Here is a 9,377-nt window from a genome sequence, read left to right as displayed (position 1 = left end):
CCTACTTGAAAAAGTCGCTGGAGGTGGGGAAAGGTGAAAGTCTTGCAAATACTTTTTTAAGTGAAAAGGGAAAACAGTTGCAAGTTTAGCTTCAAGATCAGAGGATTCGGAGAGGAGCATCCAACTCTACTTTCCCCTTGAAAATAAACCCTTAGGGCCTTGCTTATCTGTAGCTGAATGAAGGTGGTGGAACCAGTGGGGGGTGGGGGGAGGAATCACATTTGGGTGTGGTTTCCCTTCAGCTTTAGCAGTCGCAGTTTTGGGTGTTTTGTTTGTTTATTAGGTGAGCAGGAATGGGGAGGGGCTATTGGCGAAGTGAACAAAAGCTGGTATAGAGACGGCAGAGGCAGGGGCATGGGCCCCTACTTGGGAGGAGTGGGAGAGGAGGGTCGTGGAGTGGTCCCCAAAACAAAGCCCCTCCGCCTTGCAAGAAGGCATCTGCAGTACGTGGGGAGGGAGCCCCAGGGTGGGGTGATGGGCGGATGCCTCTGACCGGCCTTGGGTGGGGGAGGGGGGTGGAAGCACTCGCTTCTCCTTTGATGGGGGACGGTTGGGCCGAAGCGGGGAGGGCTGTGTTGTCTACGTGAGTGTGTGTGGGGAGCAACGGTCACCGAGACAGCAGAGACAGTAACCGCCACCTGTGGTGACCCAAAGCTCGGGCTGCCCAGACTAAGCCAGGGCTTCCCGCGCCTGCGCACTCTCTTCCCCGCCCCCCCCTCCTCGCGCGCTCTCCAGCTCCCCTCTCTCGGGGCCGCGCCTTTCTCTCTAGGGCAGCCGCCTCCGCCGCAGTGTGTGGTATTTAGCGGGAACGCGCGGCAGGCTCGGGCACGAGAGAAGCGGCGGCGGCTGGGGCAGCAGAGGGAGCCGCGGCGGCGGCGGCGGCGGTTGCAGGGCGCGCTCTCGAGAGGCGGCAGCAGCAGCAGCGTGTCCCGTCGGGCGGCGCCGCGGCCTCTGTGTGAGGGGGAGGCGGAGGTGGCGGCGGTGGCGGGGGCTGGAGGCAGCGGCGGTGAGGTGGAGGAGGAGGAGGAAGAAGAAACGGAGGAAGCTGCGCCTTTGAGACGGAGCGAGAAACGGGGCCTCGGTCGCGCTCTCCGCCCACCGGTAAGTGCGGCCCAGCCTGAGGGAGGAGCCGGGGGAGCCGGGGCGGGGGGTGCTCCGTGGGGGGGGAGGTGGCGCCGCGCGGGGCCCGAGGTCCGGCTAATGGCGGCGGCCGGCTCCTCTGAGGAGAAACCGCCGCCTCGCCGCTAAAGGAGGGAGGACGGAAGGAGGGAGTGAGGGCAGGCCCTTCCCGGCGCGGTGCAGCCGCCCCCGCGGGCAGTCAGCGGCCCCTGGCCCGCCTTTGTCTCCGGCCTCGGAGGGGGAGCCAGCCTGGGCCTCTCGGCCCAGTCGAGAGGCCGGCCCCGCCCCGCCCCCGGGGTCGGGTTTCCCCGCCACCCGGGGCCTTTCCTCGGCGCTTGGCACCCGAGCGGGCCTGGAGTGGGCCTTGGGGAGGGGGCCTGGCCCCGAGAGCTCTGGCAGCCCGGAGCGAAGTGGGGCAGAGGAAAGCTTTGCTTGGGCCCGGGCTCCCGGGGAGGCGGGCCTCGGCATAGGGGGAGGTGCCGGCCGGCCTTTGCTCGGCTCCCTCGTGCGGGGCTTTGTTGTGATGGGGCCGGTGTTTGTGGCCAACATGGCGGAGGTCAGCTGAGTCTTGTACCGTGAGCCACCGAGCCCGTCCCTTCCCTCCCCCCACCTGGCATCCCCCCGACGCCCCCATCGCCTCCCTTAATTCTGGGTTTGTGGTCGTCATCCTTCTCCCTTTTTCCAGAAGCCCCAAACAAACGTCCCTGTAATGTGGGACGTTCGTTCCTTTTCCTCACTCAAGCCTGAGCCTTGTATTGTGCAGTGCAGAGAACGCAATTTCCTCTTTATTCCAGAAAAGATCCTATGAATGAATGGGTTGCTGAACGAGAAAGAGAAGGCCTTTTAAAGTCTGACAACCCAGTTCTCTAATCTTCTCTCGGTTAGAAGTTTGGGGGGGGGGGGAAGTGTGGGTGGGCGGCATGATTATTTTATTTATCTAGGGCCATAATCAGAACGTCCTAATCTTTCAGTTGTTAACATAGGCTTCTCTAGGGCCACCTGGATATTTTAGTTGTCTTATCTTCCACCCTCGGTGACATAATTGAAGGATATTTAGCATTGATGAGACATTTTAAAAGTAACTTTGCGTTTTGAAAGTTGAATTGTGTCTCTGATGTATGAAAATAGCCTGGCACATGCTGTATTAATGAACAAGGATTGTATCTGTCTTATTTCTTCATAGCTGAACAGACTTTTTCTTGATAGCAACTGCAAGTGTATTCACTGCTTAATACATTGTAAGGGAATAGGTAGAATCTGTAAATTAACATTTTAAAAGATTTTATTGGCCAAGCCTATTAGGGAAATGAGGTAACCTTGGTTGGAGAAGCTAGGACACTTATGGGGGAGGGGGTGATGCTGATACTTGACAATTTATTACGTTGTGATTTTAAAATTATTTAAATAGATTTGAACAATTAAATATTGTAGGTGAAAGTCCATTTGCCTCAAATTAAGGATTGCTTTACTTTGTAACTTTTGGCCCAGCTAATAAAGTAGGGCAGCTACCATTTAGTGAAATGACATGTAGTCTTTACCTGCCATTTCAAGAAGGTACAGAATACTATAATATAGTGTTGTGAAAATGTTGTAGCCTTGTTTTTGTAATACAAGGAAGAAAGTAGGCCTAAGTTGTAGCAAAGGGATTTTGGTTAGATGTTAGAAAAGGGGTTACAGGATGGAAAAGTTCATTACTAAAGCTTGCTGTGGAATTTCATTTTCTGAGAATCTGAAAAATGGAGTAGCCTATGATATGGAATTGTGCAGAACAGGTGTTTGGCAAACAAAGGATGGATTACATTGGGAAAGAGGTCTTTTCTTTGTTTATGATTTGTGAATTTGCTTTCAAGAATTCATTCAACAAACATTTTTAAGAATCTACTGTGTGAAGAGCATTGGAAAGATACAAAGTTTAGATAAGGTGCCTTTTGTTGTGTAGCTAACAGTCTGAAGGATGCTATAAAATACAGCTATAATAGGTAGTATTTATATAGTGCTTTAAGGTTTGCAAAGTTCTTTACAAAAGATGGGAGGTAGGTGCTATTATGTAATAATATAATATTATGTATTACAGTTAAGGACAAGTGCAATAGGAAACACTATATGTTGGATATATGATATATGTTGGAATTTTTATTTATATGTGTCTAAGTACATATGTAATTTTTTTTTTGGTCTGGATCAGCAATTTCATCTATGTAGTGAGCTATTGATAAGGTCAAGTTTACAATTGTTTTTCAATTTATAATTTGAGAGAGTTGCCTAGGGACTTGAGAAGTTAAGCGACTTGCCCAGAAAAACACAGCCAGTATGCCAGAGGATGGACCGTAACGGTGGTTCTGGTTCCAAGGGCAAGGGTAGACTGGATCTCTATTACCTCTGTCATCCTGCCTACCTTTTACAGGAAGCCTTTCCCTCTCACCTTTAATCCTAGTGCCCTCCTATTGTGATTTATTTAAAATTTACACTGTTTATTTATAGCTTGATTGTACATAGTTGCTTACATGTTTTCTCTCCCATTAGCCTGTAAGCCCCTTGAGAGCAGGGATTGCCTTTTACCTTTCTTTGTTTGCCCAGCGGGCTTAGCACAGTGCCTATAGTGTATAGTAGGTGCTTAATAAATGTTTATTGGTTGACACTGGAATAATAACTATTCCCTAAAGGAAGGAACCAGGCATTTATTCATTGTTGTGTGCCAGGAACTGTGCTAAAGACTATACACATATTTCATTTGACCCTCACAACAAATCTGGGGGGGTATTATTTTATTATCCTCATTTTACATTTGAGGAAATTGAGGCAGGCAAGTCAGTCAAGTATAGATTTACCAGGTTTATACAGCTAGTGAGTTTGAATCTAATTTGAACTCAGGTCTTCTGGACTCTGTCTACCGTGCCATCCAGCTGCCAGTGTAATAAAGTGATTATATTTTGATAGAGAAACAATCATTTCGTTTTATTTTTATCTATTTATTAGATCACTTTCCAGAAACATTGATAAATCTAGTGCAAAAGCACTATTAGTTAATAAATCTAAGCGAGTTCTTAGGAGCTATGCAAGTTATCAAGTAGTGTGTGCTTAAGTTTACTGTGCCTATAGCAGCATTAATTGTGAATTAAGAATAAGATTAGAGAGCCTCAGAGTTGGAAGGGACATCATAGATAGCTAATCTAACCTGTCCCTGAACAGGAGTCCTACGACATCCCTGACTAGTCATCCTATCTTTGCTGAAACACTTTAGTGAAGGAGCACCTATTTTTGTTTGTTTTAAGAATCAGTGTTGCAAACAGTATTGTGATAATACAAGGTGTGCCCATTCAGGGGCAATAAGTAAGCTAATAACTTTACATGTATTATCATTCAAGGGTGCTGGTAGGATGATCTAACATTTTGGAGCAGTTTTTTTGATTTTCGATTGGATGTTTTTAAGGTTTGAATTAGTCTGCATTATACAAAGACTGTCTATTATAACATCAAGTTTTTGTTTCATTGTTATTAAGTTTATTCATTTTTCACATCAACTAATTTGTGGCATATATAATGGTATGTGTCCCTCATTTAATTAAATACAGTTCATATTTTTATAGACTTATTATGAAAGATAACTCAGTCTCCATTACAAAGGGATTCCTTGACACAATTCTTTGGATTCCTTAAAGCTATTTAAAAGAGGATTTGGTGTTGTACAACTTCTCAGGAAGACTTTTGTGAAGAGAAACAAAATATTTCCTGCCCTAGAGGAGCTTACATTCCAAAACAAAGTAAATTAGATTAATTTGTAATCAAAAGTATATCATGTACAAATACTTTTGGTAGTAGAAGTTGTTATTTATGATCTTCTAAAAAATCTTTTTATGTTTAGTGTTCTTGGAATAAGATGATAATGCATAAATTTATAAGTTATTACTATTTCTTTCTTCCTGTGGCAGTTATGCATTCTGTAATAAAGGCTGAAGTTTAGATATATCAAAATGTAGTTTCTCTTTCCCCGTTAAGGATCTTTGACAAATTGGAACGGAGGGTAGGGCAGGCAACATGTAAAAGTAAGATGTAGCAACTTAATTTATTGGATTTTTCATAATTAAAAGGTTATAATTTTCTTAAAGTAATATAAAAGGTTAAGCTCACCAGGTTTAAGTTATGGACAGGGAATATATTATTGAATGTATTTTAAAATACACTCAGGATCTCTATTTTGGCCAATTGAGGTAATGGTGGAAGAGAGGAGAGACTTGCAAAGAAATTTAACCTAGTAAGTGTGGGACCATGGACAAGTCATTTGAGTTCTCCCCCCTCCCTAAGACGGCAAGCAATTTGATATAGGTTATGTATATGCAATCATGTAAAACATTTTTGTATAAGTCATGTTGTGAAAGAAGAAACAGACCAAAAGGAAAAAAAACCACAAAAAGTAAAGAAAGAAGAAACAGACCAAAAAGGGAAAAAAAACACAAAAAGTAAAGAAAGTACAGAAAATAGTATGCTTTGATCTGCATTCGGACTCTTATCAGATCTTTCTCTGGATGGATATAGCATTTTTTATCATGAGTTCTTTGAAATTATCTTGGATCATTGTGTTGCTGAGAATAGCTAAGTCATTCGTAGTTATTCATCACACAATATTACTGTTACTGTGTGCAATGTTCTCCTTGTTTCATTTTGCATCAGTTCATGTGAGTCTTTCCAGGTTTTTCTGAGAGCATCGTCGTTATTTCTTACAACACAGTAGTATTCCGTTACATTCAGTACCACAACTCATTCAGCCATTCTGCAATTGTTAGGCATTCCTTCAGTTTCCAATTCTTTGCTACCACGAAAAGAGCTACTATAAATATTTTTGTACAACTATGTCCTCCCCCCCCCCTTTTTTTTTTTATCTCTTTGGGATACAGACCTAATAGTGATATTGCTGGAGTAAAGGGGTATGTATGCTCAGTTTTGGTTGCTCTTTGAGTATAGTTCCAAATTGCTCTCCAGAATGGTTGGATGAATTTACAACTCCACTAATAATGCATTAGTGTCCCAATTTTCCCACATGTTCTCCAACATTTATCATTTTCTTTTTCTATCATATTAGCTAATATGATAGGTGTGAGTGGTACCTCAGAGTTGTTTTAATTTGTATTTCTCTAATCGATAGTTATTTAGAGCATTTTTTCACATGACTACAGATGGCTTTGATTTCTTTATCTGAAAAATGCCTGTTCATATCCTTTGACCATTTATCAGTTGGAGAATGACTTATATTCTGATAAATTTAACTTAGTTCTTTATATTTTTGAGAAATGATGCCTTTATCAGAGAAACTTTCTATGAAAATTGTTTTCCAGCTTTCTGCTTTCCTTCTAATCTTGGTTGCATTGGTTTTGTTTATGCAAAACTTTTAAATTTAATATAATTAAAGTTATCTATTTTACATCTCATAATGCTCTCCATCTCTTGTTAGGTCATAATTTTTTCCCTTCTCCATAGATCTGACAGGCAAACCATTCCATGCTCTCCTAATTTGCTTATGGTATCACCCTTTATGTCTAAATTATTTAGACCTTATTTTGGTATACAGTGTAAGATGTTGGTCTATACCTAGTTTCCGCCATACTGTTTTCCAGTTTTCCTAGCAGTTTTTGTCAAATAGTGAGTTCTTGTCTCAGAAACTGGGGTCATAGTATTTCTTAGGCAGGTCAGCAAACAGTCTGAAGGTGCACTATTTTTATATAGCCTGTGAGCTAAGAATGGTTTTTATCTTCTTAAGTAAAAGTTGTATTGTATTTTAAAATATACAAAAGTTGACCTCTGGCCAGGTTTGGCTCTTCGGCCAGCTGCAGTTTGCTGATACTCACTTTATATGTCTTTGCCCTCAGTAGTGGGATCCCCAAGTCAAAGTGCAATTACACTAAAATTGTTATAGGGGCTTCATTAAGGAGAGGGGTCATGGTTTTGCTTAGGATATTTTAGTATTTTTTTTTTAAAAAAATTTCAACCTACTTTGCAAACTTGTTTACAGTAATCAATTACAGTAATTTTCACTATAATTTATTCAAGCAGCTTTTATTAAGCTGAGCTCTGTGCTGGGTACTGACAATACAAAGACAAAACCCAACAAAACAGTCTCTTACAAGGAGTTTATATTATGTTCCATACATTCAAGGATAATAGGAATAACAGCTGTTTTAATGCCAATTTTGAAGTCAATTAAAAATATTAGAAAAAATTTTAGTGAATTATTTTATTGCTTAGACCAAAAACCAATGGAACTTTTGTTTATACATAGAAATTCAAGGTGTACATGTTATTTCCTTTCCCTTGCTGACCTTTTAAGATCATAGAATTTGGTTACTTTTGATCTTCAACTTCTGTTAAACAATCCTTTTTGGGAAAAAATGAAAAAATATTTTAATTCAGTTCTAGTAATTAGTCTCATAATGCATCAAATTAGAGTCGTTTTATATTCAGCATTATGGAGTTTACTAGAATTTCATCTTGGTTGAGGTAACCTCAGGTGTGTGTAAATACTGGTAAATTTGTGCTTGTGGATTACATAATGTAAGAGTTTTTAAAGATGTGTGGTGTATTTTGTATGAAGTTATGTTATCATTAATGGTTTTGGGGGTCATTCTGATAGGCTCCAAAGATAAATGTGCTTTACCTCAGCATTTTGTTTTTGTATTTCTTGAGATAGTATGTATGGTTACAACGATTTTGGATTCCTTGGGATTGCTGAGAGAAATCATGCAGTCATAGAAAATGTAGCCCTGCCTCAGACTCTAGGCAAGTCACTTAATGTCCGTGCTACAATTTCCTCATATGCAAAATAGGGATAATATTTGCATTACCTACTTCACTGGGTTGCTTAAGTTATATTGTAAGCATTCATAAACAAGAATTATTAATAGAAACTGGAAATAAAAAGAGTTGCTTCTACTAGTTTAATACTACAGAGTCTTTTGGGTCTGTGGGGAAGAAACAGTTGTTTGGAACAGGGCTGTCAGAAACAAATTTATTATCTAAATCCAAGGTTTTCTGCTTAGTGGAGGGATTCTTACCCTTTTTGTGTGTCATGGATCCCTTTATAAGACTGCTGAAACCTGTGGATCCTTTCTCAGAATATTTTGAATAAAGTACAAAGAATTTACAAGAATTATATTGGTTTCATGGTTGGAATTCCCCACCCCCCCCTTGTGTTTCCTTCAAGTCTCAGCCAAAATTTCCATCTTCTACAAGAAGCTTTTCTGGTTCCCCCTTAAAGCTAGATAGTGTCTTCTCTGTCTGATTATCTCCAACTTATATTTGTTTTCTGTCTTTTTTTGTATTTCTCATACATAGTCGTTTGCATGTCTTCTCCCCCATTACATTGTTCTTTCCTTGAGATCTGGGACTGTTTTCCCCTTTCTTTGTTATCTCCAGCACTTTGCACCAGTGCCTGGTACATAGTAGGCACTTAATAAATTTGTTTTGACTTGGCTATTGAAATGCATTTATCAAAATACTTAACCTAGCTTAGAGAAAAAATCCAAAGGGCAGGATTTTCCTGGTTAACTGAAAATCTCTCTGTCCCCAAAGGATCAAATAAGATGTAAGGTGCTTAGCACATAGTAGGCCCTTAATGAATGCTTGTTTCCCCCTTGTGGTAATATTTAAGAAACAAAAAGGAAGATAATAGTGAGATAAACTATGATTACAAATGTCAATGTTAGGGTTTTTACCAGTTACAGAAATATTAATGTTTGGAGCTATACCCTTGGGAATGATGTGCACCTGAAAATCAAGGTCAGGTGTTGGTCAGCCACGTTGATTGCCGTGGAAGATGAAAATGAAAGCAATCTGGCTCTTAGATAATGGTTAAGAAAACAACTTCACTAAAGTGACGTTGGTGGTGAAAGCCATACCACAGATCTTTGAGGAGTGGATGGGTAGTGAGAAAATTGGAGATTGTAGTCACTATACATTATTAAGCACCTACTGTGTGCCAGGCACTGCTAAATGCAGGAGATACAAAAGTAACATTCAAGTTGTAGGGCTGGAAGGGCCCTCAGAAGGCACTAGAGTCTAACCCCTTCATTTTATTGATGAGAAAACTGTCCAGGGAGATGAAGTAACTTTTGCAAGGTTAGTCAGGTAGTAAGCATCAGAGGTGAGATAGTTTAAATGATTTGTTTCTGCCTATTTAGGTTTACTTTCTGAGAGGAAACTGCAAGAAGTTACCAGTATTGAAGCAGCAGTTATAGGAATTGAATCCAGGGAAAGAGTATTACTGCTAA

General features: G+C 41.1%; 1 protein-coding gene across 1 annotated transcript in view; it reads left to right on the top strand.

Annotated features, from left to right (window-relative positions):
* The first annotated feature begins 944 nt into the window (after positions 1–944).
* Positions 945–9,377, top strand: part of SIAH1 (siah E3 ubiquitin protein ligase 1) — a 54,968-nt gene continuing 46,535 nt past the window's right edge. Inside the window, exon 1 of the mRNA XM_036751628.1 lies at positions 945–1,101. The gene's annotated coding sequence lies outside the window, so the exon portion shown is untranslated. The remainder of the gene's footprint in view (positions 1,102–9,377) is intronic.

Source organism: Trichosurus vulpecula, chromosome 3, assembly GCF_011100635.1.
Source record: "Trichosurus vulpecula isolate mTriVul1 chromosome 3, mTriVul1.pri, whole genome shotgun sequence".
Lineage (NCBI taxonomy): Eukaryota > Metazoa > Chordata > Mammalia > Diprotodontia > Phalangeridae > Trichosurus > Trichosurus vulpecula.
Note: the sequence above shows the minus strand (reverse complement) of the source record. Positions and strands in the feature narration are given on the sequence as shown.